Raw genomic sequence first — 27368 nt, forward strand, 5'->3', positions numbered from 1 at the left:
GCGGGCCCAGCAGCAGTCTGACTGGCTCCGGGAGAGTCTTACACACAGAAGAGCGGGAACCGCTGAGGCAGGCCAAAGGCCTCAGGGCCTAAAAAGGACAGCCTTGGGACCCAAGTGTCGCTGACAGGTGGAGCAGCGGGTGACACTCTGGACAGGCAGACAGGGGCCCACTCACTGTGATCCGGGACTTGTCGATAAAGCTCTTGTTGAAGTGGTTCAGCGCAGCCTGGGCCTCCTCCTCGGACTTGAAGCCAATGAAGCCAAACTTGCGGAACTTGCCATCTTTGGTGAACTTGAGGCTGCAGTCGGTCAGCGGGCGGAAGGCGGTGAAGAGCTGCCTGAACCCCTCCTCCTTCATCTGGAACAGAAGGTGGGAGGAGCTAGCGAGTCCTTCAGCAAAGGGACAAATGGCTAGAAACCCGGGGCTCCAGGACTCTAGGGGCAACCAGAGACGAGGAGGTGGCAGTGTTCTGTGCCAGTCAGGCCAGGTCCCTGAAAGAACGAACAAGGCTCGTCGTAGGAGAAAATGCCCGTTTATTGAGGAACAGCTCTGCATATTTATAGACCCGGGGGTGGTTTGACAGTTATGACAGTTTAATGGTTGAAGGGTTTGACAGTTGACATGGGGTGCTTTCTGATTGGTGGTAAGGATCATGTGAGCCACAGGGCTAGTCTGATTGGTGGGTAAGGATCATGTGAGCCAGCAGGGCTCACCATTGGACAGCTCTTCTCAGGGGATGAAGTTCTTTGGAGCCCAAGTGACTCAGAAAATCCCCTCCCCCCTTTGTTATTAAATGAGAGTGGGCATTGACTCATTCTGGCTGTTTCCTGCTGAGATGGGGTGGTGTGAGAGAATCAGAGAGGAGGGAAGTAAGGAGGCCCCCAGGAGGGCAGAGAGGACTGGTATAACTTCAGGAACCAGATCAAGGAAGGTTCCTTGCCACCACAGATCCATGATGACGTCAGTCCATTGGGCATAGGTCTGGACTGGAGCTATCATCAGTAGTTCATTGGTAGTTCCTGAGGAGAAGCTGGTTAAAAGCTGGATTAGAAATTTCTTACCCACCTGAGTCTGAATAACTTTATGATAAAGGGAAGGAACAGGCAGAGGGAGTTTTTATAGCCCAAATCTAATGGGGTCTCTGGGTCTGCAAGCTGCCTTGTTGGCACCAGGGAGTTAAGTGTTCAGCCTTGAGCGGGAGCTTGGGCATTTGGGCTTGAAGCAAACAGGTGATAAAGAAGCAGACAGAGGGCTTGAGAAGCCAGGTCATCCTGCAGGTAACTTTGTTTGGCATGCCCTGCAGACCAGCCTGTCCGGCACCTAACACCCTCAATCCCACTCTTCATTCCTAGTCCAATAAGCTCCCTCCCCTCTCTATTAAGGCTGCTCTTCAAACTCTCTCCTACCTGGGTGTCTCTGAAACCAGCTTGCTTCTCTCTTTACCTTTCTCAAAATATCCCAGCTTTCCAAACCAGCTTGCTTCTCTCACTTATCAGGGTTCCCAGCTTTCCCCAGTCACACCAAGAAAGCACGGGCTTTGTAATAAAGAAGGCAGCTTCTCCCAAGCTCTGAACGAAGATGGCCAAGGGAGGACGATGGCCCATTGATTTCCCTTTGAGAGCAGTCAGATCTCTCCAGGTTGTATGCGAAACATCTCAACTTTAAATACTGATACTTGAAATTCTTACAAAACTGGGACGGTGAACAAAACACACATGTTCCTCCTTAGGCCCAGAAGACAACTGGTAAAGTGCTCTCTTATGATAGAGGTAGTTCACACTTATCCAGGGGTCACCATGCTCCGGACACCTAAGTGGTTTGTCAGAAGGACAACACACAACGGTCCTACTACCGGCCAGATCCAAGCAAGTGTGTGTGGGGGGTTCTGTAGTAAGGAGGAGAAGGGGGTCTGGCTGGAGGGGGCCCTTAGGGTCACCTGCTTTGAATCTCCAGACATAGGGAGAAGAGAGGACCCAAGAGAGGCCAGAAATGAGGGGGAGCATTAGGTATTGGGCTAAGAACAGAGACACAGGAGAGGCAGAGCTTGAAGGGAATCTATGGGGAGGGATGAAAAGAGTACTTAATAACAGGTGATGATCTTTGGCTCTTCTGAAGAAGGTGTAGGAACACCGGGCTTAAGCCTGGAAATGTGAATCCACAGGGTAAGTTGGTTATTAGACAGCTTGAGTTTGGCCGCCAAGGGAGTGCACATAATCACCTGAGCAGGGCCCTTCCATTTGGTTTTAAAGGGGGCTTTTGCCCTGGTGGGCAATAGTAAACAAGTTGACCAGGTGTTAAGGAGGTAGGGTTTTGAGAGATACTAGGGTCGGTCGGGAAGCAGCCAGTCTTGATAGCACCAGAGTTCAGAGCACAGATGGAAGAGGAGGGCAGGGCATAGGTTTCGGAGGGTAGGGGTTCTGTAGGCAATCTGGGAGGAACGAGGGGATGGCCATACATGACTTCAAAAGGTGAGAGATTAGAAGGCTTCTTTGGTAAGGCCCTAATGCACAATAAAGCCAAGGGGAGCACCTTGACCCAGTCCAGGCTTAGTTCCATGGTGAGCTTGGTGAGGGTCTCTTTAAGGGACCCACTGGTCCCTTCAACATTTCCAGAAGCCTGGGGGCGCTAAGGGCAATGGACATGCCAAGGGAGTGATAGCGCATGAGCCAGTCCCTGAGTTATCTGCAAGGTGAATTCTGGGCCATTGTCTGATTGGATAGAAGTGGGCATCCCGAAATGGGGGATTATGTGAGTAACCAACAGATCAACTACCATAGAGGCCCGCTTGTTAGAAGTGGAAAGGGCTTCAACTCATCCCAAAAAAGTATACGACCGCGGGCCTGATGAGAAGGGAAAGGTTTAGGTTTTAATGGAGTATTGGTATTGGTTTTCTGGCAGATCTGACAAGCGGAAGTGATCTGTTGTAGGAGAGTCTTATTGCGTGGGGAAAGGGTGAAAAAGGAGTGAAAGAAACTAGTGAGACTCTGTGGACTAGAATGGAATAGAGAGTGAATAAACTGGAAGAGTTGTTGGCGATCTTTGGGCCAATCCCCGGTGGTAATGAAGAGTAGCAGAGAGGAGGTGAAGCTCTGTAGGGCAGCTGATGGAGCCACTTGATCAGCCTTGGAATTCCCCATAGTAGTAAGGGAGGAGTCGGTTTGGTGGGTCTTGCAATGGATTATCCCCAGTTGGGAAGGCAGCTTGGAGGCTCGTAGTATGCCAGAAATAAGTGTGGAATTAATGACTGCCATCCCTCTGGTGGTCAATAGCCCCCTTTCTTCCAAATGGCTGCATGGGAGATCTGTATATAGGGAGAGGGTTTTTCCCTCTGCTAGCTCACATGCCTTTGAGGGAGCTATGAGTTCAGCTTGTTGGCTGGTGGTATTGGGTGGGAGAGGTTTTGCTCTGTGATGGATGAAAGGGAAATGACAGCATACCCCGCCCCTTTAACCGCTTGGTGTGAGGGAGAAGATGGGAGGAGGGAGGCAGGGTTTAATGGAGAGCAGGACTAAAAAGAGATGGAAGGATTTTCAAGGAGAGACAAGGAGGGATAGAACCCTGGAAGGATGAAGTGACTGTCATCTTTGGTCTTTGGTGTAGGTATAGATACAATAAGCTGTTTTCTGTCTACTGTAATGGCCTTTTTCCCTTGAGTGATATGTGACCTCTTTACATGCTATTTGGGCCTTTTGTGGAGAGGCCTGATATCCCTTTAAGGCCAAGAAAGTAGGAGAACTGTGTCATCTGTTGAGCGCCCTTTGGAAGGGCTAGAAGAATCTTGAATGCTCACAGTAATTATAGAGATCCCTTAGAATGGAGGGATCCAGGGACCCAAAAAGGGGTCATCTACTTTGGTTGTCTAAGGGATAAGTGGGCCAGGCCTGGGTGCTATATTTGATCCAAGAGACTCCATAGGGGAGAGTCGACTGGCAGAGAGGACACATTACCCATTTAAGGAGGAGGGAAGAGGACACAGAGAAGGAGGAAACAGATTTATTGGCAAAAGGGGTGTCCCGCTAGAGCCAAAATAATCAGGAGTGCCTAAGTGGCAGGTTCGAGCTGCACAGATTGGTCGTCACCGAATCCTGACAGTCGAAGCTCTCGTCCTGGATGGAGCCGGAGCCATGGGAGACCTGGACCAAGGCTTTTTGGGACCCATCCTGGAGAGACCAAATACTCCCAGGGCCAGAAAGAGGGGAGAGGCAGGGCAAGAGAGAGGAAGGAGAGGGTAAGCGTCTCTCTAGCAGCTGAGTCTTAAAGTAAGAGGACTAGGACTTTAGGAATCTGCCCAAGGAAGGAGTCCCTGAGGGCCACTGTAGCCTTAAGGGCTGTGGTGAGGTGCTTTCCTCCCTGCAGGTGGGCAAAGAGATTTGCCAGATGGTATTGCAAGAGGGTGGATTTGGGGCACTGCGGGTGAAAAGATTGGAGGTCGGAGGCCAAGGTTTGTCCAAAGAGGTGTGGACTATCTCGAAATCCCTGAGGAAGGACACTCCAGGTTAGATGTCGAGAATGTCTGGTGGTGGGATCTGTCCAGGTAAAGGCAAAAAGATCTTGTGATTCGGGGGCAAGGAGAATGGAGAAGAAAGCATCTTTTAAATCTATGACTAAGAAGTGGGTGGCAGTGTGGGGGACCTGAGACAGCAGGGTGTATTCGCCTAACAGAGGTGTTGATGAGTTGTAGGTCCTGAACTAAGTGACAGACCCATTGGGCTTTTTTACCACTAGTATGGGAATATTGTAAGGGGAATGAGCAGGACAGAGGTACCCCTTGCTAAGAAGGTCCTGAATAATAGGTTGTAGGCCTAGAAGACCTTTTGTGGACAGGGGGTACTGAGCCTGATTGGGGAAGGTGTTAGGATCTTTGAGATGACCTTTAACTGGTGGGCAGGAAATGGTGGAGGGGGTGTGGTATCACATACAATCGGGTCAACCAGGTTAGTATGGTATTTCATGTCAGCCTCACAAGTAGAGCAGAATAGTCAGTGTTCTGCCAAAAGGGCCAGAAAAGATGAACAGGCCGATTCTGGGGCCTGGCTGATGACAGGAGCCCAGATGTTGATTGTTGTATTGAATTTAGAGAGAATATCTCAGCCAAGCAAAGGAACTGGACATTGGGGCATAACTAGGAACGTCTGAGGGAATGGGAAGTTGTCTATGGAACAGAGTAATAGGGGAGTCTTTCTTGGATAGATGGTCTTTCCTCCTACCCCGACAATAGGAGAGGTGGACGGCACTGTTTGCCCCCAGAATTCTGTCAGGACTGAGAAGGTAGCCCCAGTGTCAAGGAGAAAGGCAACCTTGCACCTATCCACCTGAATCTGCACCCTGGGTTCCTGTCTATTGATCGTTACGGCCAGGGACAAGGACCCAAGGCTCCGTCAATCTTTGATTGCCATGTCCAGAAGGTCGGAGGGTTCCTTGGCCATAGGCCTCCTACAGGATCTAGGATAGTCAGAGCCCCAAAAACCTTGTTGTTGACATTTAGGGCATGGGATAGGTGGAGTGTGTGGTGCGTGGCATGCCCTGGCCCAACGTCCCTCCTTGCCACACTTGAAGCAGGCACCCAAGGGGGTTTTCGGTGATGGGCCGAGACCCAAGGAAGCACCTGGCAGGGCCTGGGTGAGCATCTGAAATTTCAGTCTGGGGGTGGCAGGGCCTTGTTCAAGCTTTTTTAGTTTGGCCCAGATGTCAGGGTAGCTCTGCGAGAGGAAATATGTCATAAAAACATGACGGCCATCTGGGGTTTTGGGATCTAGGTTACTGCTGAAGGACTTTCATCAGCCAATCCAGAAATTCCAATGGGGTCTCTTGTAATTTTTGGAAATTGAGCCCTGCAATAATACATGCAGAGAATCGGTCCCTAGTCTGCATGCCAGCTTGTGTATAATCTCTGTCAGGAGTTTGATCTGGGGCAGCAAGTGGCCCCAGAGGGTGATTGGGATTAACTCAGTGAGTTTCGTCCTCATGGGCTCTGGCAAGTTCCCAGTCTCTGGTACGTTTCTCAAGAAGGAGAGTATTAACCAATAACATATAAGTGAGGCTATGAACATGGAGGACCCACTGAAACTCTCTTCTGTGGTGAATGAGCCCAACCTTCACTCGAGTTGAGTGAGGTCATTCATAGAGAATGGGACATGTACCCGGATAATGCCCTCAGGTCCAGCAACCTCTCTTAAGGGGGCCATGGTTTGTGGGACTAGGGAGCGGGACCTAATTTGGGGGCACTAAAGGTGTCAGCCAAGTCAGGGGGAGCACCTGAGGGGCTAGATGGAGCCGATGTGGGAGGTGGGTAGGGAGGGGGTTCATCTGCCGGATAGGTCAGGGTGAGAACAAAGAAGAGAAAAAGCCTCAACATAGGGGATCTTGTTCCACTTTTGCGAGTGCTCGCAGAAGTTAAACAGATCTCTGAGAACTGCGGGATCTAGGGATCCTCCTGGGGGCCATTGACTTTGATTGTCTAATTGATAGTAAGGCCAATCTTGTGTGCAGAATTTAATAAGGGGGAGTCTGCAGGGAGGGAAGAAGAGGCCCTCATACAAGGGTGGTTATTGAGAGAGAGAGAGAACGAAAGAGAAGGGGGGGAGAGGGAGGGAGGGGAGTGCCTGTTCTTCCATTCCTCAGGACCTCCCGCTCATGAACCAGGTACCAGAGAGTCCGCCGTGACCATGAAGGTCGTGGTGGGGTGCGTTCTCTCCTCCAGATTGGGTGTCAGAGGCTTGATGGACAATCACGGTCAAAGCCCCTGGGTAGTCCGTCTGAAGTTGGATCCCGATGGGGGAACCCACCTACTGAAGAGCCAGTGTTGTGTGAGTAGCAGCAGCACTCGAAAGAGAGGACGAGGATGGCAAGCCTTGAGAGAGGGGGCCCTCAAGCAGCAAGGAGTCCCCCCTCCCAGGTTTCCACACCAATGAAAGAATGAACAAGGCTCGTTGTCAGAGAAAATGCCCATTTACTGAGGAACAGCTCTGCATATTTATAGAGCGGGGGTGGGGGGGTGGTTTGACAGTTATGACAGTTTAACGGTTGAAGGGTTTGACAGTTGGCATAGGGTGCTTTCTGACTGGTGGGTAAGGATCATGTGAGCCAGCAGGGCTAGTCTGATTGGTGGGAAAGGAATATGTGAGCCAGCAGGGCTAGTCTGATTGGTGGGTAAGGATCATGTGAGCCAGCAGGGCTCTTCTGATTGGTGGGTAAGGATCATGTGAGCCAGCAGGGATAGTCTGATTGGTGGGTAAGGATCATGTGAGCCAGCAGGGCTAGTCTGATTGGTGGGAAATGAATAATGTGAGCCAGCAGGGCTAGTCTGATTGGTGGGTAAGGATCATGTGAGCAAGCAGGGCTCACCACTGGACGGCTCTTCTGGGGGATGGGGAAGTTCTTTGGAGCCTGGATGACTCCCAACTGTCCCAGCTCTGTCACTCAAGCTATGCCCTCAGGCAAGCCCTCCTCACTTCACTTGTGAAGAAATGAGACTCATGAGGGCCACAGGATGTCTTGGTGCTCTGTGTGGCTGCTACAAGGTTAGGAACAAGGACCGAATCATCATCATGCCGCTGCCCAGCAGCCACTTCAAAAGGCTGGGCAGAAAGAGCGCCAGATAGAGTACGCACGCTCTGTTGTTTACAGCCTCCCCAAGGATGCCCACACCCTAGCCCCCCAGACACTGCTTACACACCAGACATGGCACACAGGATTTTCCATGTGATTCGATTAGGAAACCTGAGATGGGGAGAGGACCCTGCATTACCCAGGTCCAAAGTAATCAAGAAGATCAGAGTCAGAGAAGGAGATGTAATGAGGGAAACAGAGGGAGAGAAACCAGAAGATGCTCTGCAGCACTCTGAAGACTGAAGTTGAAGGGTGTGGCCTGGAGCCACTCAGGGCAGGCAGCCTCCAGAAGCTGAAAAAGTGAAGGAACAGATTCTCCCCTGCAGCCTCCAGAAGGATGGCAGCCCTGCTGACACCTTAAGATCTCTGACCTCCAAAACTGTGGCAATCAATAGGCACTGTCTCACCTAAGGAAGTGTGGCCACCTGTTATGGCAGCCATGGAAATGTGACAAAACTTGGTCCCACAATCCCCATGGCCCCAGGACCACCCTCACAGCTCAGCGACTCTTCCCAGAAGAGGAGATTCGTGTGGCTGGTAGCGGGACCAAGAGGCACAGGGGCAGCCACAAACAACCAAACAAGCTTGAAATAAGAGGAACCCATAGGCATTGGCTGCCCAGCAGGAAGAAATCTCCAGAGGAGCTGGATAATAACTCCGAGCTCATCCAAATCTCACAATCACCAAGTTAGGGACTTTTATGCACATTTTAGAGAAGAGAAAATGGGATCCTCAGAGGATAAATGACCTGCCCAAGGTCTACAGAATCGAGGGCTCTGTCAGCTCAGATTACAAAAGTGAACTCGTGCCCCCACTGCACGGGGACACCTCGCTGAAGTCTGACCCATCATTCTGCTGCTGCGGCGACCACGGAGCGCCCCTTCACTCTCAGGGCACTCCTCTGCCACCTCCCACAGGAAGCCTCTCTGAGACCCTGCAGCCTCCGCAAGGATGGCAGCCCCGCTGACCCTGTGGGTCAGTAACCAAAGCACCCTGTGCTCCCGCAGCACGGGCTCACACTTCAATCCCTGCATCTTGATATGTTTCCCCTGCAAACTCCATGAAAGCAGGGACCAAGTCTTGTCCACTTCAGTCTACACTGTCAGCAACCCCAGAAGTACTCAGGATCCAATGTTTATCTGTTGGAAGATAATTAAGACAAGGGCAAGCAATCATGCTAAGCGAGACGGGAGGTGCAGTGGTCAGAACTGCTCATTCCAGACAGATGCCTCAATTCTGTCACTGTTGTATAAGTTATCACATGTGAGTGACTTCAGGCCGATCACTTTACCTTGATGTGCCCTGGTTTCTTCACTTTTAAAATGGGTATAGAAGCCGACTTGCAGGGTTGTGTGAGGAGTAAATGAATTACTTCACCTAACACATCTGAACAGCGCCTAGCACACAGTAAACTCTCCGAGGGCTCACTACTATTGTTAATGCTTGCTGTTAATTCTTTCATCCATCAGGCAAGATGAACGATGAAAACATCTCTGGCAATTAGAGAAATGCAAAGCAAAACTACTCTAAGACTTCATTTCACTCCAGTCACAATGGCTACTATTAAGAATACAAACAACAATAATGTTGGCAAGGATGTGGGGGGAAAGGCACACTCATACATTGCTGGTGGAACTGCAAATTGGTGCAGCCAATATGGAAAGCAGTGTGGACATTCCTTGGAAAACTTGGAATGGAACCACTATTTGACCCAGCTATCCCACTCCTTGGTCTATACCCAAAGGACTTAAAAACAGCATACTACAGGGACACAGCCACATCAATGTTTATAGCGGCACAATTCACAATAGCTAAACCGTGTACCCAACCTAGATGCCCTTCAATAGATGAACAGATAAAGAAAATGTGTTATATATACGCAATGGAATATTACCCAGCAATAAAAGAGAATAAAATCATGGCATTTACAGGAAAATGGATGGATTTGGAGAATATCATGCTAAGTGAAATTATCCAATACCAAAAAAAAAAAAATGCCAAATGTTTTGTCTGATATAAGGCGGCTGATTCATAATGGAGTAGGGAGGGGGAGCATGGGAGGATTAGATGAACTCTAGATAGGGCAAAGGGGTGGGAGGGGAAGGGAGGGGGCATGGGGTTAGAAACGATGGTGGAATGTGATGGACATCATTATATAAAATACAGGTACAAATACATCAATGGTGTGAATAGACTTTGTATACAACCAGAGATGTAAAAAATTGTGCTCTATAGGTGTAATATGAATTGTAATGCATTCTGCTGTCACATGTAACAAATTAGAATAAAAAGATGAACAATGGGAGAGGAAGCCACACTGAGATGCAAAATGAAACTAGGAAGGAAAAGAAGGGTGGCCATGCTGAAACTCTCATCCAACTAAGTGAAGCATCAGGAGACACTGTTTAGAGCTGATGGATGGCTGGGAGCCGGCACACACCTTGTAATCCCAGCGGCATGGAAGGCTGAGTCAGGAGGATCCAGAGTTCAAAGCTAGCCTCAGAAATTCAGTGAAGCGCTAAGCAACTGTCTCTAAATGAAATACAAAATAGGGCTGGGGATGGGGCTCAGTGGTCGAGTGCCCATGAGTTCAATCCCTGGTACCAACAAAAAGCTGATAGATGGATCAGTAATACATATCTTAAAAGTATACCACTTCAAGTAAAGAGCAGGATAGTTAAAAACAAGAATATTTAGAAGAATCGATTATGTAAAGTCATCATCTTTCACAGTAGAGGGAATCAGCAGATAGTCCCTGGGATAAACTATAGGGGTCAGCAAAGTACCTGGGTATGTAGAAAAGCCTCTGGGGAGTCCTTCTAAAAACAAACCACTTGAAGATGGGTACTCTCAGAGAGACGGAGAATAGGATGCAGCAATAAGACTTTGCTTCTCATTTGGGGCATGCTTTCCTGGCCACACGGGTGGTGTGGGTGCTCTCTCTCCAAGAAAAACGACAAGGAAACAGGAACAACCACCCACTTGGGTACACCGCAGCCGGAAACATCACCACAACCATCCACCTGCAGGATTTCGCTAGGAGCCTACCATGGGCTGGGTTGCATGCTAGGTGGGGATAAAGGGCTTAAAGGGTCCCATTTTCAGATTCCCAACACCAGGCTCTCTCCTCACCCCATTCAGGAGGTTCTTTAGGGTCAGTCGTGACATGGCACCAAGTCCCTCTGTTCTGATTCCAGGTTCTCCCAGCAGTGATTGCCCAGGACAATTTTCAGGCTGCTGCCCAGGGCAGCAAGCCAGAACAAAGTCACATGGCCCCACTCTCTGCTTGTCTCCCTAGAAGTAGGCGTGGCCAAAGCCAGACCTGCCAGAGGAGGTCACACCCCTAAGAGGCTGGCCTGTGTGCTTGCATTCTGCGCAGGCGCAGGTTCTGAAGTGGCTTCAGGAGAGCGCAATGCCGCGGTGCTGTCGCAGGGGGCGCCAGATTCCAACCTCTGCTGGGGGTTGTGGGAGATCTACTCTACTTGGAAGGCTAAGCAGGGGATGTGGTTTTGTGACCCTTTCTTATTGTACTTTACCATGGATTCCTAAGACAGCCCTGAGAATGGGGGCTAGACTAGGGATCCCTGCCTCCCTTTGGGAGGTGGAGAAACAGCCTTACTAAGCACTGCAGGGAAAATGGTAGAATGTGCATATTGGGAACAGTCCCATTTTGCAGGCAGGACATGGGGGATCTGAGGAGTGAAGCTACCTCACAGAAAATCGGAGATTTGGTTGTGATTGTTGTTGACAGCTTTATCGAGGTACAATCCACTTCCTACAATTCACGCACTTAACATGTACAACTCAATGGTCTTTAGTATATTTGCCAAGTTTTGCAGCCACCACCATCACTGACAATATTAAAAGTGTCTGTATACCCTCCCCCGAGAGGAAACCTGCACCCTTAGTTGTCACAGGCCAATTCCTCCTCCCTCCAGGCCCTGGCAAGCATGGATCAACTTTCGGTCTCTCCGGTCTGCCACTCCACCAGAACACTAGCTTCATACTAGAGGTTCTAAGCATAGAAGTTAACTAGTGAGATCAAAATAAACACACATAAACTTGATTTACCTTTTTCTTTGATCAGGTCTGAGATGGCTCCCCCTCTGGCTCCTGCCTGGAGCCACCAGGTGGGGCAGCAAGGTTTACACAAGAGACTTGCAGGAGAGAGAGAGAGGGCACACCAGAGAGTGGCCTTTTATTGGGGAACAAGAAATTCAGGGGAAAATTCTATCCAATGAAGGTCGAGGGGGGCAAAATTCCAAGGTCAGGGTCAGTGATTTGTCTCAGGGTCAATGGTAAGTCACACCCCCACATGGATTGGCTCTCGCACCTAGAAAGGGTGGGGATTAGTTCTGACACAGTATAGCCTGAACACCCCACACCTACTCATGGAGGTGCCCAATCATGTGCGAGAACGGCTTCCCACACTCTGGAGTTGCCCCCTCTGGACATTCCATGCAAATGGAATTGGGCAACACTGGACACAAAACCACATCCCCTGCTTAGCGTTCCAACTAGAGCAGATCCTGCGCAACCCCTGCAGAGGTTTGTGACCAGCTTCCTTCATTTATCATCCTGCTTTCGAGGTTCATCCTGAGCAAGGTGAATTGATGCTTCCCTCTGTTGCCTGATGGATAATATCTCATGGGCAGATAAAGAGCATTTCATCACCCACTCCTCCGCTGATGGACATCTGGGCTGTTTCCACCTGTGGCTATTGTGGGTAACGCCGCTATGAGCTTTCAAGTGTTTGTGTGCAAGTGTGTCTTCGTTTCTCAGGGTGTATTCCTGGGAGGAGCATCACCGAGCCACACAACAGCTGCACCATGTGACCACCCTATCAGTGGCATTTGAAGGTTCCTGTTTCCCCATCTCTTCTGGCTTCTTACTACGTCTCCTCCCATTCTGGCCACTTTAGTGGGGGTAAAGCCATGACTCCCTGTGGTTTGGGTTTGCAGGTCCCTGTTGGCTCCTGTTCTTGAGCATCTATTTGTGAACTTTGGGCCATTTGTGTATCTTTCTGAAGCAACCCCTGTCCCCATTCTCCAAGACCAGCTCAGACGTAGTATCCTTGAACCCATCTCTACCTCCCTGAGTCCCAGATGCACAGAGGTCATGCATCTTCCATAGCACAAGCACACAGATATGGATACCAGGAACATACTTAGCGCATTCCACGGTACAGATGGGACCATGTGGTCTTCCCACCTCAAGGTGCCCAAGGGGCCCGAGCAGATCTGTCTTTGCAAAATGCTGCAGCAGGCACCAGGAGAAGGTGTCCCTTCCAAAGATAACTCCTCATCCTGGCCCCTGGCACCTGTGACTGTCACCTTGTTTGGAAGAAGGGTCTTTGCCCATGTGATGAAGGATCTCAAAATGAGAGGGTCCTGTGTCATCAGAGTGGATGTTGATCTAGTGACAAGTGTTCCTATGAGAGACACAAGAAGTCAGTCGTGCAAAGACAGAAGCAGAGGTATGGGAGTCCCAGAAGGATATGGGAGTCCCCTGCCCCATCCTGTTTTCCTCCTACTTCCTGTTTCCTGTTGCGGCCTCCCATAGGCTGAGCCAGCCAGAGACCAGAGACATGGTTGGAGCACCAGGCGCACACAGGTAGCTCGTGGGTGCAGAGCAGGGTGGAGGAGCAGGTCAGTTCTCGGGAGACTAACCACTAGAGAGTGACCAGCACCCAGGATGGCCTTAAAGCCAAGTGCTAACTGGTGTGTGACAAATGCTGTCACTCAGGTGGACAGAGGAGCACGGGGTGAAGTCCCCCCCCTTGTTCCCCCCATTCTTGTAAGTTAGGGCCACCGTGCATTTAGGAACAGTCCTCCGTGGGTGGAGGTAGGGAGGTGGTTCCTTCTTCGACCCGTGAGGGCCCATCTGCCCCTCCCCTCCCATCCTCTCTGGGTGACCTTTGGTGTGGCCCGGGTGGTGGGTGCATCACCCCATCTCAGCCTTGTCTCATGCTCACAGAAGCCCCATCAGGATGGTGGCCACGTCACCATGGTGGCTAGCGCAGTCCTAATGAGCACATTTTAACCTGACTATCCAGTCTCCAAATGGAGTCACCACGAGGGGTTCTAGAAGGTGGGACTCTGCCCTGTGAGTTTGGGAGGGGACCAGGAAGCAGGTGTGTGGCTGGAGGGACACACCCTTCATACTAAGAAACCTTTTGTAATTTTAATTTTTTTTTTTCACTCCAAGCCCCCAATGACAGCACGCACAGCCATGTGGCAGCCACACTGTCTCTGTGTCTTTAAGTGAAAGGACTGTGGGGCCCACTGGTTCCCTGGAGCTACTGTAACAAATTACCTGAAATGGGGCAGCTTAAAATAACAGAAATACCGGGCAGCTTAAAATAATAGAAATTGTTCTCTGGCGGTTCTGGAGGCCAGGAATCCCAAAATGACACCATGAGCACAGTCATGCTGTCTGAAGGCTCTGGGGGAGGGCCCTCCCTCGCCTTTTCCAGCCTCTGGGACCCCAGGGCTCTTTGGCTTGTGACTGTATGGCTCCAGGCCCCATGTCTGTCTTTTTGTGGCCTCTGCTCTCTGATGTCTGAGTCCACCCTACGTTCCTCCTCATCTTTGATGACACACATGCCACTGGGCTGAGGATGCTTTAAATTCAGGACGATCTCCTTTCAAGACCCTCAGTTAGTCTTGATGCAGTGGCTCATGTCTGTCATCCCAGTGGCTTGGGAGGCTGAGTCTGGAGGATTGTGAGTTCAAAGCCAGCCTCAACCAAAGCGAGGCCCTGAGCAACTCAGTGAGACCCTGTCTCTAAATAAAATACAGAATAGGGCTGGGGATGTGGCTCAGTGGTCAAGTGCCCCTGAGTTCAATTCCTGGTACCAAAAAAAAAAAAAAAAAAAAAAAAAAAAAACCCACCCTCAATTACATCTGCAAAGCCCTTTTTCCAAAGAAGGTGACATCATCAGTCTGGGGATTAGGGTTGGGGAAGGCCAGACCTCACCCTGCCTCTGATTTCTGTGGATGTCTGTTCAGTTAAAACTCACACACATAGCAATGCACCCTCCACAACCCATGCTAGACAACAAGTATCTACTTCAAAACAGCCAGAGAGAGGATTTTACATGTTCCCAACACCAAGAAATGGTAAATGTCTGAGGTGGTACCTAAGCCAGTTATCTGATGGTGACCTCCTCAAAAAGCACAATTATCATGAGTCAATTAAAATTTTGTTTAAATTTAAAAACATACCCTCCACCCTGGAAATGACTTGGGGGGTCCTTGTTTCGAGATCCTTCATTTATTCAACAGCTATTTCTATTCATTGATGTCTTTAATTAAATGACCATGGTGGGGGGTGGGGGTGGGGGTTCTGTGCCTGTGGCCCTGTCAGGATGCCTTTTGGGGGTGGCTCTGAGGCATGAGCCTTGGATGAGAGGTCAGATGGGGGCTGCCCACGGGCCCTGGCTGGCTTCCTAAGTTTTTTTATATCCTCATGAATGGCCTTTATTAAAACCTACGACTAAATATAGCCTTCCCCAAAGACATTCGCAAATCAGAAGGTGTTTTAAAGGTATTAAAAGAAAATGGAATGCTCTTTACGGATCTCCAGCTCCCCAGGCCTGCCCGGGAAATGTGGCCACCACATGTGGGGAGGAGAGGGCCATTCAGAGGCTCCGTGTTCCTGGACCCTTCATAAGCGCGCGCGTTATTGGACGTTATTATTAGCCCTCCTGGTCTCCTGACTCCTGTTCTGTCCCTGCAAGTACAATCCGGGGGTCCCTGGACCCCACCAGGGACTGTGCCTGGGGACTGAGTCAACCAGGGAGGTCTGGCCAGCTCCTGCCACGGCGGGGTGACCAGGCTGTGAGAAGTCAGGGCTGGTCCCCAAGGGAACTACGGACGTCCCACCAGGGAAAGGCCCATGGGGGAGAGATGCTCCCGGGCCTGGACTCTTGGCGTCCTGCACAGGTTGGTGGGTCTCAGGCCAAATGAACGGGATCAACATCCCTCAGAAACCTGGGACTGTCCCGAGACCCCTTCCACATCCTCAGCCTGTCTACTCCGCTGGCCAGTTCAGTCACCCACCCCTTCTACTCCTGTCCCCACCGTCCTAACCTGGTCCTGGCACCCTGTGGGTGACCCCGGGGTGCTGCAGGTTTAGTGACTGAGAACCGCACTCATCACAGTCTTCAGTTCTCGGGGGAAGGGGGTCCGAGTCAGGGGCTGGGCATGCTGCCTCCCTCTGGGGGCTCCAGGACGGGTCTGCTCCCACCTTTCAGACAAAGTGGTCAAGGTCAATGTCAACCATGAGCAGGCACAGTGACCGCACGTGGTCCTGGTTTGACATCACATCAATGGCATCTGAGCCTCTGTGACATCTTGCCCAAGACCACCATCAGGTCCACCCATGAGAACACCAACGGCACCGTGAGGGACACTCCGTAAAACCTACCAGCACTCCCCAGAGCTGTCAGGGTCGCGAACAAGGAGGGACAACTGCAAACCTGTCCCAGCCAGGAGGAGCCCACGGAGACCCGAGGGGGACTCAGCGTAATGTGGGATCCTGTGACAGAGAAAGGACGCGGGGTAAAACCCAAGGAAATCTGAATGGCGCCAGACCTTAGTGACTGAAGATGCATCCATGCTGGTTGACTGTGACTAAGAACCAGAGCAGAGCTAAGGACACTGCACGGGGGTGGCGTGCAGGAACTGTCTGCACCGTTCCCACGACTTTCCTTGTCAATCCAAAACCTACTCAAAAGTAGAGTTTGTGCGACATTTTTAGAAGATATTTTAAATTCAGAGAAGGAGGGGCGCAGGCGGTCTGTGGGCCTAGACATGGACGGACCCCCAGGAGCGCTCTGCGTGGCCCTGGGGGTAGGCTCTGCACCTCACCTTAGCTTGTTTACTGACTGGTTGGCTGATGAGTCTTTGGCTGTGATGTCATCTTGTCCCCAAGGACAAACTGCATGACTTTAAGGGGTGTCTGCCGGGGCTCTCTTAGGTCAACAACTTCCCAGGTGGCCAGGGAAATCACACAGGAGACCAGGTGTGACCCGTCTCGGCCACACTCGTGTGATCAGGAAGCATCTGAGCCTTGACCTCCACTAGGCGTAGCCGGGGCTGAACCGTGGAGATGGGGGGTCCCTCCTGATCATGGCAGGAAACCATGAATGTCCACCAGGAACTGCAGAAACCACAGACCGTCCATCACACAGGGTGGGGCTGGGGAAAGGCCCAACTCATTCTCTCTCTGTCTCTCTCTCTCTCTCTCTCTTTTTTTTTTTTTTTTGTGGGACAGGGACTGAACCCAGCGGTGCTCCACCAATGAACCACATCCCCGGCCCTTTTTATTTATTTTTTAAATTTTGAGAAACAGGTTCTTATCAGGATGCTTAAAGCCTTGCTAAATTGCTGAGGCTGGCTTTGAACCTGTGATCCTCCTGCCTCAGCCTCCCGAGCTGCAGGGATTGCAGGTGTGCACCGCTGCGTCTGGCTAAGCCAAACTCATTCAAAGAAGATGAGCTGGTTGCGTCTTGTCCTGGGCCCTGGAGGCTGCAAATCCCCGTGCGTCTGTGACCCTGGCTGCCTGTGATAGACCATTTCTTGACTGTAGCCTCGAGGTGCAGCCACTGCCCGCTGCCCTCCACCTACTCCACAGATCCCGCCCACGGGCAGCAGCTTCCTCTCAAGTTATTTGAGCCCCAGGTCCTCAGACCACAGAGCGGCCGTTGGTGGAACACGTCCCCTTACGACCATCACCACCTTCACACGTGAGCGAATCTGCTCATTCATTGGGTGACTGTGAGAACCTGTCCTGTGCAGCCACGGCCAGCCACTGAGCACGAGGTGGCGATCGGACAGACAAGGCCCTGCCTCCTGGGGTCCTATCTAGTGGATGAGACTGAAGTTAAGACACACCCTTAAGGTTGTCACTGAACACATTCCCTGGGGGACAAGTGCTTTGCCATCGTGGGCACCATGTTAGAAGAGAAGGCGGCTGTGATGTCAAGGTCACATCTAAGGTCTGCTCCTTTGCCCTCCTGCCCCCTTGGCTTTTCTTTAAGAAAAATAGTTCCACCATCTACTCGCCTGTCCTCTCCCCTTGTGCTGGCCGAGGTGAACCCTGGAACACCTTGACGTGAACTATCTAATCCTGAGATCTTCAGGGATAGGGAGCCCTGGAAAGGATGTGGGTAGTCACAGGAAGTGGGGAGATCTGGGTTCAAATTCCAATGCTGACATTTAGTACTGTGGGACCTTGGGTAAGTCAGTCACCTTCTCTGAACCTCTTGCCTCATTTATAAAGCAGGACCACTGACACCCACTTTTGGGTGGTGGCGAGGATTAGAGATGATATATTCGTACCATCCAGTACAGTACCCATAACAGCAACCACAAAATCATATTTTGTTGGGTCACAAAAAACTCTCAAAACAACCCAGTGATATAGGGACAATTATTACAGATGAAGACACTCAGTAGAGAGATGTAATGACTTCGCTGAGCTCATGGAGCTGGGAGTAGGAGGCGAGGGTTTGGAGCCTGTATCCTAGCTGCCATGGACCGGGACAGCTCAATGCCTCTTTGCTTGCTTTAGGTTTTGGTTTCCACTGTCCCCAACTCATGTTCCCTGTTGCTTAGTGACCAGGAGGCATCTGGGCTCAGACCACCTTTGTGAGTGCTAGAAAATTGCCCGCAGTTCTACATATTGACCAGCAGGTGGCAAGAGAGAACCACGGATAAGCCGGGGTGCAGAACAGGGAGGCTCCCTGAGGCTGAGCCTCCTTCCCAACCTGGCCAGGTGCACAATGGTGAAGTTTATTCTGGATTTTGCCACTGCAGGGAGACAAAACCCTGCTTTCTCACCAGAAGAACTCAGCTCAACGCAGCACTGGGCTATAGAGTTGGTCAACATTTCTTTGTCCACACATAGATTTGAACCTGTAAGTTAGAAAAGCCAAAGGCGGCTAAGTGCAGGTGGCTCCAGAGGCAGGTCAGGTGAGGAGGGGGACAGGGGAGGTGCTGGGCAGTGTCCCAGGCAGGGAAGCAGCCCCTGGGGCTCTTCAGGGACTTGGCTGGAGAGATAGCCCCCAGAGGTGCAGGCAGCCTAAGGGAAAGCCAAGGCCCTGCAACGGGGGAGCCCCAGAAGTGGCCCCCATAGGCTGCCCACACCCTAAAAATTGTGGTGTCAAGAAACCAAGGGTCCTGAGTTGGGATCGTCCTGGATCTCCCAGGTGGGCCCTGGGATTGGCCCACACAGAGGAGTGGGGGATGAGGTGGTGGGGCCACAGCCCCAGGGATGGCAGGAGCCCCCCAAAATGGGAAGACGCAAAGGATGTTCCCTCCTGAGGCCTTCAGAGGAAGCGTAGCCCTGTGACCTGTAAAACTGAGAGCACCCAGGGCCCAGGGATGGTCCCAGGGAAGTGCAGTGGCCATCTCTAGTGCTGAGGTGGGGAGGGGAGGGCCTGGCTCCCAAGCCCAGAGGGGGCATGTACAGGGCACTATCTGGGGCAGCTGGGACCCTCAGGGATGCCACCAGCCTGAGGTGGCCCTGCAGGGGAGACGTGCAACAAACATCCCAACCCAAGGGGCTTCCCATCCTGTGACCGCATGTGGGGGTCTCCTTTTGGTTGTGCCCACCTGGATGCCAGAGGACGGAGCCACTCTGGCATCTACTGGGTGCCAGGCCGGATGGAGAAGATTCAGGAGGGAGGGAAGGGCATGGAAAGGGAAGGGGTACTGCTCTCCCCCCCTCCTCTCTCTCTGGTATCACTCCACCTCTCTGAGCCTTGGTTTGCTCATCCACAAAATGTACTACCTACCTTGACTATTTGTGTAGGGGGTTGAACTCTGTTCTTCCCAGAGAGACCTGGCAGTCCTGACTCACAGTATCTGTGGATTTGTCCTGATTGAGAGATAGGGTCTTTGCAGATGTAGTCAAATTCAGATAGGTTGGTATTGGATGAAGGGGTTTCTAGTCCAATATGGCTGCTGTTCTTATAAGAGACGCTGGGGGGACACCTTGTGGCAACAGAGGCATGGAGTGGAGCCATGCATTCATGCCCTTGGTGAGGAGGGTCAAGGACTACCAGGAACCGAGGAAATGGAGAAATGCTAGGAGCCACAAGCATATATACGATGTATGGCACCTTTGGTTGTAAAGTGACGCCAGCTAGCCACTGAGATGATTATGTTAAAATTTACATTCATATGCAAACTGGACTCCCGCTGTTCACCTTGGCCTGCTACCGGACTCAAGTTACGGGACTTTACGGGACTGCTGGAGAGTTCCCATTGGTTGGGGAAGGATAGTAGGAGGGAATTCCGGAGGAGGTGGGAGGAGACGGGGGGGGGGTTCCGGTCGGCGCGCGGTTCCGGTCGGACACCCTCGTGGGAGGACCGGTTTTTGACTTGCTGGCGCTGAGAGTGTTAGCGGCTTTTTCAAAATAAAGTTTTGTTCCTGCTTGATTGGCTCGTGATTCTGTGCCCAGCCAAGACTGCGGCAGAGAAAGACACAGAACAGATCCTCCCCAGAGTCTTCAGAGGGAGCACGGCTCTGCTGAATCCATGGTTTTGGACTTCAGGCCCCCAGAACTGTGGGAGAATACATTTCCATTGTTAAGTCCCCTAGATTGTGGTACTTTCTTTATAGCAGCCCTAAAGAGAGAACACCCAGGGTTCTAGTTACAAAGGCTGTGTGAGGAATTATCCCCAAAGCCATGGCGTCAGTCAGCTTTCTGATGCTGTGACAAGATACCTGAGAAAAGCCACTTAAAGGAGGAAAGGTGGATTTAGTCTCATGGGTTCAAAGGTTTCAGTTCACTTTTGGCCCTGGCTCCATTGCTTCCCGACTGCAGAGAAGCAGAGCATCATGGAGGAAGGGCGAGGGGGAGGAAGGCTGCTTACCCCTAGGCAGCCCAGAGCAGAGAGTGAAAGAAAGGGTCGAGGTACAAGATACAGCCCCAAGGCCATGTCCCCAGGGACCCACCCACTCCTAGCCCTGGTGATCCAGTCACACCCACAGCCCCACCTCTGAACACTGCCGCATTGGTGACCACAGGAGCCTCAGGGGACAGTCCAGAACCCGATGGTGACCCTGGCTCAAGCATCTATTTGTATGCTCAGGGACGCACTTGGGCAGAGGTGGTCCCGGGGTCTCAAGAGCAGACGCCCTTGGTCAGGTGTCTTGATGTCCTGATGACTTCTCCATTTGGTTTCTTGGGGCTCCCCGGGCAGTAGCTGGCCTCCGGGGAGCAGGGGCCAGGATCGCAGCGAGGGGGGGTGGGCGGCCTGGCCCCAGGAGCGCCAGCGTCCCACCCCGTCGGGGTTCAGCATATTTCCTTCCTGATCAATGTTCCTATGTACTGTTCTTGGGGGGTGGGCATTCATAAGCATCATTTTTTTTTTCTTGGTTTGTAAAGGTAAAATTTCTAAGCTGCAGAATCTTGAGTTAAAGTGTAAAAGACTAGGGCATTGTAAAGCTTCTAGATTACAAGGCCTGGGCTAAAAAGTAAAAGACCATTGTTACAATTAAAATAGTCTATTATTACAATTCCCCTGCTATCCCCAGAACCTGCAATCTCTGTGAAGTTGTTAGGACAATGTGAGAGCTGCCCAGTAAATATCTCTATTGATTCCCTGGTTGTTTAATAGCTAAGGGTTCCAGGTAGCATGGCACGTAAGCAGATAGGCCCCAGAACCAATCAGTTTGAATATGTACCCCACTTAGAAGTGACCAATCACCCCTGCCCAAACTGTTCCCACCAATGAATGGACTAATCATGTATCAGAATTGTTGTTCAATTTTCCCGCACCTCATGATGATTTGTCTGATGTATGCAAAGCCTACTGCCCTCTCCAAAAAGTGTACTTAAGCTCTGCTTGACCTCTGCTCTGGGCTCTGGGCTGCTCTCCCTTCTTGAGTGAGCACGGAGCCCCAGCGCACTGGAACGGATCCTCAATAAATCCCTCTTGCCATTGCATGGAGCTAGTCTCCTGTGGTCTCTTTCTCTGACGCTTCGCTGGACCCTTACAGGTTAAGCTGCTGGATTTCAGTTTCTGGGAACTTGGGCACGTTCAGAGGGGGAGGGGATGCAGACACTCCCTCTCCCTCCCCCTCCAGCCAGGCCCTGCTTGTGGGGGAGGGAGGCCAGCCTCTGTCCACAGCCTCCCTGGCTTCTCTCTGGCCACAGGAGCGTGCCACTAACATACCAGCCATGCTGTGGAGGTACACATCCAACTGTCTGCCTGAGAGGGGACAGCAGGGACTGAACTGTGTCCCCACTGCATTCCTAGTGGCCCCCAGTGTGGCTGTATTAGGGACTTTATGGAGGTAATTAAGGTGAAATGAGGACATAAGTCCTGATCCAGTAGGACTGGTGTCCTCATAAGAGGGGGAAGAGACACAGGGTGGTTCAAGATGGAGGACACTCTGTGCTGCTCCAGCCAACTTCTCCACATTGAAGATGGGAAAGAGGAGGCAAGGAGGAGGAGCAGGAGCCCTTGCTGCTGGTCAGACACCCACAGAGGCATCTTTAGGGTCCCAGCAAGGTGTACCTTCTTACCATTGGCCAAGACTCAGCCACATGACCCTCTAGCTGCAAGGCATGCTGGGAAATGTAGTTCCCCAGGCAGACAGAGAGGGCTCCACCCCTCCCTGACCTCAGGACCTGAAGGAGGAGGCAGTGCAGGTTTTTGTGGTTATGGAGGAGGCTGCCGCAGGCTACTCCATGAAACGGGGACACAGTTGAGGAGTCCAGGAGGAAAAGGGGACTTTGTCCACCCACGGCCTTCGGGGCCACACCCAATGCTGTGTTGTAATTACTAAGTGGGAGAAAGCATCTGTGGTGCCAGGTGGGAAATTGAGGCAAAGGTGGCACCATCTGTCCTTGGATGACCCTAATGTGTGGCTGTCTTGTCCCCCGCCACTCCCTGTGATCTCACTTCATGACTTCCTCAACTCTACCCGGCAGGAAAGCTTACCCTTTTTCTTCTTTGTTATTTTTATGACTACCCTTTTCTGATAAGAAGCTGTTCAGAGAGGTAGGGGCAATACCTGTAGTCACACAGCAGCTGCTGCTCATTACACTAGCAAGGGAGGTGGTATGTCTACAGAGGGCGCCATGTGCTGAGGTATGTTCTAAGCACTTTAAAGTATTGCCTCAGCTCATTTAGGGAGAGATTTATCATTTCTCTTTTATGGATGAGGAGACCCAGACTCAGAGAGGGGAGTAACTCACAGGAGGTCATGGGGCTAGCCCGTACGGCTGCGGTCTGTAACACTTCAGTTACAGGGATACTCTGCCTTTCCAGTAAGTACAGCCAAAGGTCTTGTCATTCAAAGATTTGTTAGGTTCCTGCCTTACCCCAGGCTCTTTAAGTACATGTACCCAATTAGTCCCGTGCAAGCTACTGACTTCAAGAACTATGATTAGGTCTATTTTATAGATGAAGAAAGTGATGCCCAGAGAAGTTGAGTGACTTGCCCAAGGTCACGCAGCTGGAAAGTGGCAGAGCTGGGACTTGAACCTAGGACCCTCTGACATTGGAGCTTGGGCTATTGCTTTCACTTTGGTCTCCAAGCATGGCATGCTGGAGTGAGGCCTGGTGAAGTGCCAAGTCCAGAGGGCATGAGAGAGACCGGCCCAGCCCGCCTCCTTCCCAGGTCCTCTCTGCCCTGGGACTCGGCCTCACTCACACGTACACAGCTGCCAGGGATCAAAGTCCTCTCCAAGATGTATTTGCTGTGAGTTCTAAACAAACGGGTGTTACCATGTAGCTAAGAGAAACACTGGAGGACACCGTGTCCAAACGCCAGCAGTCCTTTAAAGTCCTGTGATTGATCAGCCCCTCCCTGGTCTCATGCTCTCAGGGGCCATGGTGGAGGGAGGGAGGGGGGAGGACACAGCTCGGGAGCGTGGAGGCAGGGCCATGGGCCACTCAGGGGGTACCTCCAGATGCCCCAACGCCTCTCCTGCATCCCTCTGTGCTCAGAGAACAGCCCTGCTGACCACGAGCCATAACCCCCAACACCCACACAAGTGACAAGCAAGTGCTGTCTGGAATGGTCACACGGGGAGCTCACGGGCATTGCCCTTTAAGCCAAGCCACCCGTTTGAGGGCACAGAGATGGCAACCAGGGGAGCTGGGTCTGTTCAGCACTCAGCAAATGCAGGTAGATCAGGGCGGTGGGCGGTTACTGTGTGACAAAGGCACAGGCAGGCAGAGGGGAGACCAGATCTTTATGGGGAGGGTCCCTCTGATTGTGTTAAAGTTGGTTTTGGGGGTATTGCTCCGGCCTGCTGGCCGACAGACTGCTGACTGCCAGGACTGGTGTTTACATGACGGTTTCAAGACAGAGAGTGACAGAAGAGAAACCAGGATATCTATGAATTGGGCTTTCTTTTTTCTTTGCTCTTCTATTCCAAAGGCTTGGAATGGTTGGTGTAATGTTCGACTGGGGGAAATAGAAACATAAAGTGGGTTTTCTTCAGAATATTTCAATGTCTAAGCATCTATGGTGGGAAGAGATGGGATAATTACTTTGAAACACTTGCCCAAGTATGCACAAGTATGCACCCTGGTATGCACAAGTGCTCAGTAAGGACTGTCACGATTCTCAGCCACCAGGTGTAGCTCTCAGCTGTGGGCCCCAGGAAGCTGGTGTGCATGCCACATTCAGGGCTAAAGTCAGGGTTGGGACCTTTGTCTGTACTTCTGGTTGTAGTGGTGCACTCCTGTCATCCCAGTGGCCCAGGAGGCTGAGGCAGGAGCATCGCAAGTTTGAGGCCAGCCTCGGCAACTTAGCGAGACCCTGTCTCAAAATAAAATATAAAAAAGGCTGGGGGTGCAGATCCGCTGTAGGGCACCCCTGGGTTCAACACCCCATTGCTGGGGATGGGGAGCTTTTAGGTGTCCATGAGATTATACTTCTCATTCTGTGCTGTCCAGTATGTCAACTCATGTCCCACATCTTCAAGACGTTCAAGTTTTATTTGACAATTTTAAAGGAAGCTAAGCATGAAGGAGGAGTGAATGTATTTTGAATTCAGTCCTCACCATTCTATCCCCATTTTTTTTTGGTACCAGGGTTTGAGCTAAGGGGCACTCAACCACTGAGCCATGTCCCCAGCCCTATTTTGTATTTTATTTAGAGACAGGGTCTCCCTGAGTTGCTTAGGGCCTTGCCCTTGCTGAGGCTGGCTTTGAACTTGTGATCCTCCTGTCTCAGCTGGTAAATGTTTAACAATGGTTTTCCATGGGACAGAGTATGTTGTGGGGAGAGGGAATTCCTGCTGTATTAGTTGTTTTTGTGTGTGTGTGTTTGTGTGGTTTATTTTTTTATTTTTTTGCTTCTGTGACCAAAAGACCCTACAAGAACAACTTAGTGGAGGAAAAGTTTCTTTGGGGCTCATGGTTTTCAGAGGTCTCAGTCAATAGACGGCGGACTCCATTGCTCTGTGCCCGGGGAAGAGTTTGGCAGAGGAGAACAGCTCAGGACATGCCGCAGTCCGGCTGGCTGGGCAAACTAACGGGGGTGGGGGGGTGTCGAGGAACTTGTGTAGATTGATACAGCAGGAGTGGGAGCTGTTTATTGTAGGACAGGAGGTATATACATACATACATTCCACACAGCTTATCTTAATTTACAGCAGTCAACCAATAAGGAATCTCCACACTTAATGGCTCCCTGGTACCACCTCACAAACCACTCCCCCTGGCAAAATGCCAGGCACCATCCTGACTTGTTTACAGACTCTAAAAAGGACATGGCAGTCGAGGGGCAGAGAGAGCTCTGCTCAACAAGGACACTATCCACCCCACAGACAACCCCGGGAATCTGCCTCCTCCAGCCACACCCTCCCTGCCTAGGGTGACCCCAGCTAATCCATGCCCCTGGATTCACAGGCTGACTAGGTTAAGGCTCTTGGAACCCCATCATTTCACCTCTGAACCTTCTTGCCTTGTCAGACACACGAGCTTCTGGGGGGACACATCGCGTCTGAACCACGACACCTGCTGTATAGTGATCGCCAGTTTCCAGGGTACCAACGCTCCTGCTGGGGCCAGTTTCCTGCACGTGTGAGGCAGGTGCCCAACCATGAAGCTGCAATCTTATGCCTTAATGGATAATTTTTATAATCGTAGCCACATTCAACCACTGACTCTGGAAATTTCTGAGCAATGATCTCCAGGGAGAAGCTGGTGTGTGCGGGTTCCAGCACCCACAGTTCCTGGTTCTTCTTGTCTCCATTCCTGTACCCGGCAAATCCAGGACAATCCCACTTTCCACAACTCTTGTTGCAAATAACACTGCAAAGAGCTGGGCAGAGAGCATGCACCCCAGCAAGGCGGCCGCATGATCCCAGGGCTGGTGGGGTGGGGAAGACCAGCCCTTCAGCACACCATAAAACCACTTTTGCCCATGGGGAGGAGAGACGAGGTGGGGTTTCCACCCTCCAGTCAGGTTGCAGGTGCAGGGCTCCTGGCATATGCCAGCTTTGTATCTGGCCATCCATCACCTCCAGGAGTGTTTACCTGGTTACATCACATCTTTTGGAAAGTGGATATCCAAGTAGGCACGCGTTTATATTTTTCTCAAATTAAAAAAATATATTAATAAAAATCACATACCTTAATTGTCCAAAATTGAGGTAAACCTGTGTCTGGAAACCAGGAAACATTGAATACATCTTAGGTGTTGTGATTTGAGAGTCTGCTTATAAATTGAGATCGACCACTGTATTCACCCCCACTGTATCTGTTTTCTCTGCCCTCTGTTCTTCTGTATTTTAAAAATAAAAGCTCACTAGGTTATCTTGTGTATGTTGTTGCATGCTCTGCTTTTCTTTAAAAAATTAATTTAGTTGTAGCAGGAAATTTGTCTCTGGAGCACCTGTGAGATGCTGGGGTCACATCAACGGTGGGAATCATCCCCAGGAGCCAGGCTGCCACCTGCTTCCTCGTTCACCACTGACATGGTGCTGCATGACCTGACGTGAGGCCAGGGCCCCTGAATCTAGCTGCAGCATGTCCTGGGCTGAGCACCCATTTCTCTGCCATGACCCCATCCTTCTGAGACCTGCAGCATCAGGGAAGGCCCCAGAGCCCAGCTAGCTGCCTTGCACCACCCAGCGGAGCCCCGCCCAGCAAGGGTCCTTGTCACATCCTGTGTGGGTCCCACCAGGCTCTGCCCTCTCCAAGAGCATCCATAATGGTGCACTCTGGGGAGGGTCCAGGCAGCAGCTGCCTTTGATCAGCCCAACATCTGGGCTGCCTGGTGATCAAAGATGGGAACGCTGTGACAGCCCAGACTTGGCAAGGACGCAGCCTGGCTAAAAGCACTGGCAGGGGAGGGGACAGAGGGCAGGGGTGAGGCCGGGGAGGAAAGGGATGGAGGGCTGGGGCAGGCTGGAAAGGGCAGCCGTCAGGAGCAAGGGCTGTGTTTGGGTGACCTTGACTCTATGGGCCTCAGTGTCCCTTTCTGTAAAATGGGGATAACTGGGAGCGGTCCCCAGCATGTGACCTGGGCTCTTGCTTAGGGGTGTCGAGTGACCAGGGCCCAGGCAAGGCTCCTGGGGTCCTGGCATCAGTCAAGAGCACCTCCAGCTTCTCCTACAGCTTGGAATGAATGACATCACTAACAGCAGCAGCAGCAGCAGCAGCAGGTAATATTTTATTTTGCGTTTAAAAGTTCTTATTAAGGAACCAGAGACGTCCTCAGTGGTCAACCACCAGACACACCCAGAGAGCAGCACCCTTGATGCAGAAGCAGAACA

The sequence above is a fragment of the Spermophilus citellus genome (assembly GCF_964194105.1).
Source record: "Spermophilus citellus genome assembly, chromosome: 3".
Lineage (NCBI taxonomy): Eukaryota > Metazoa > Chordata > Mammalia > Rodentia > Sciuridae > Spermophilus > Spermophilus citellus.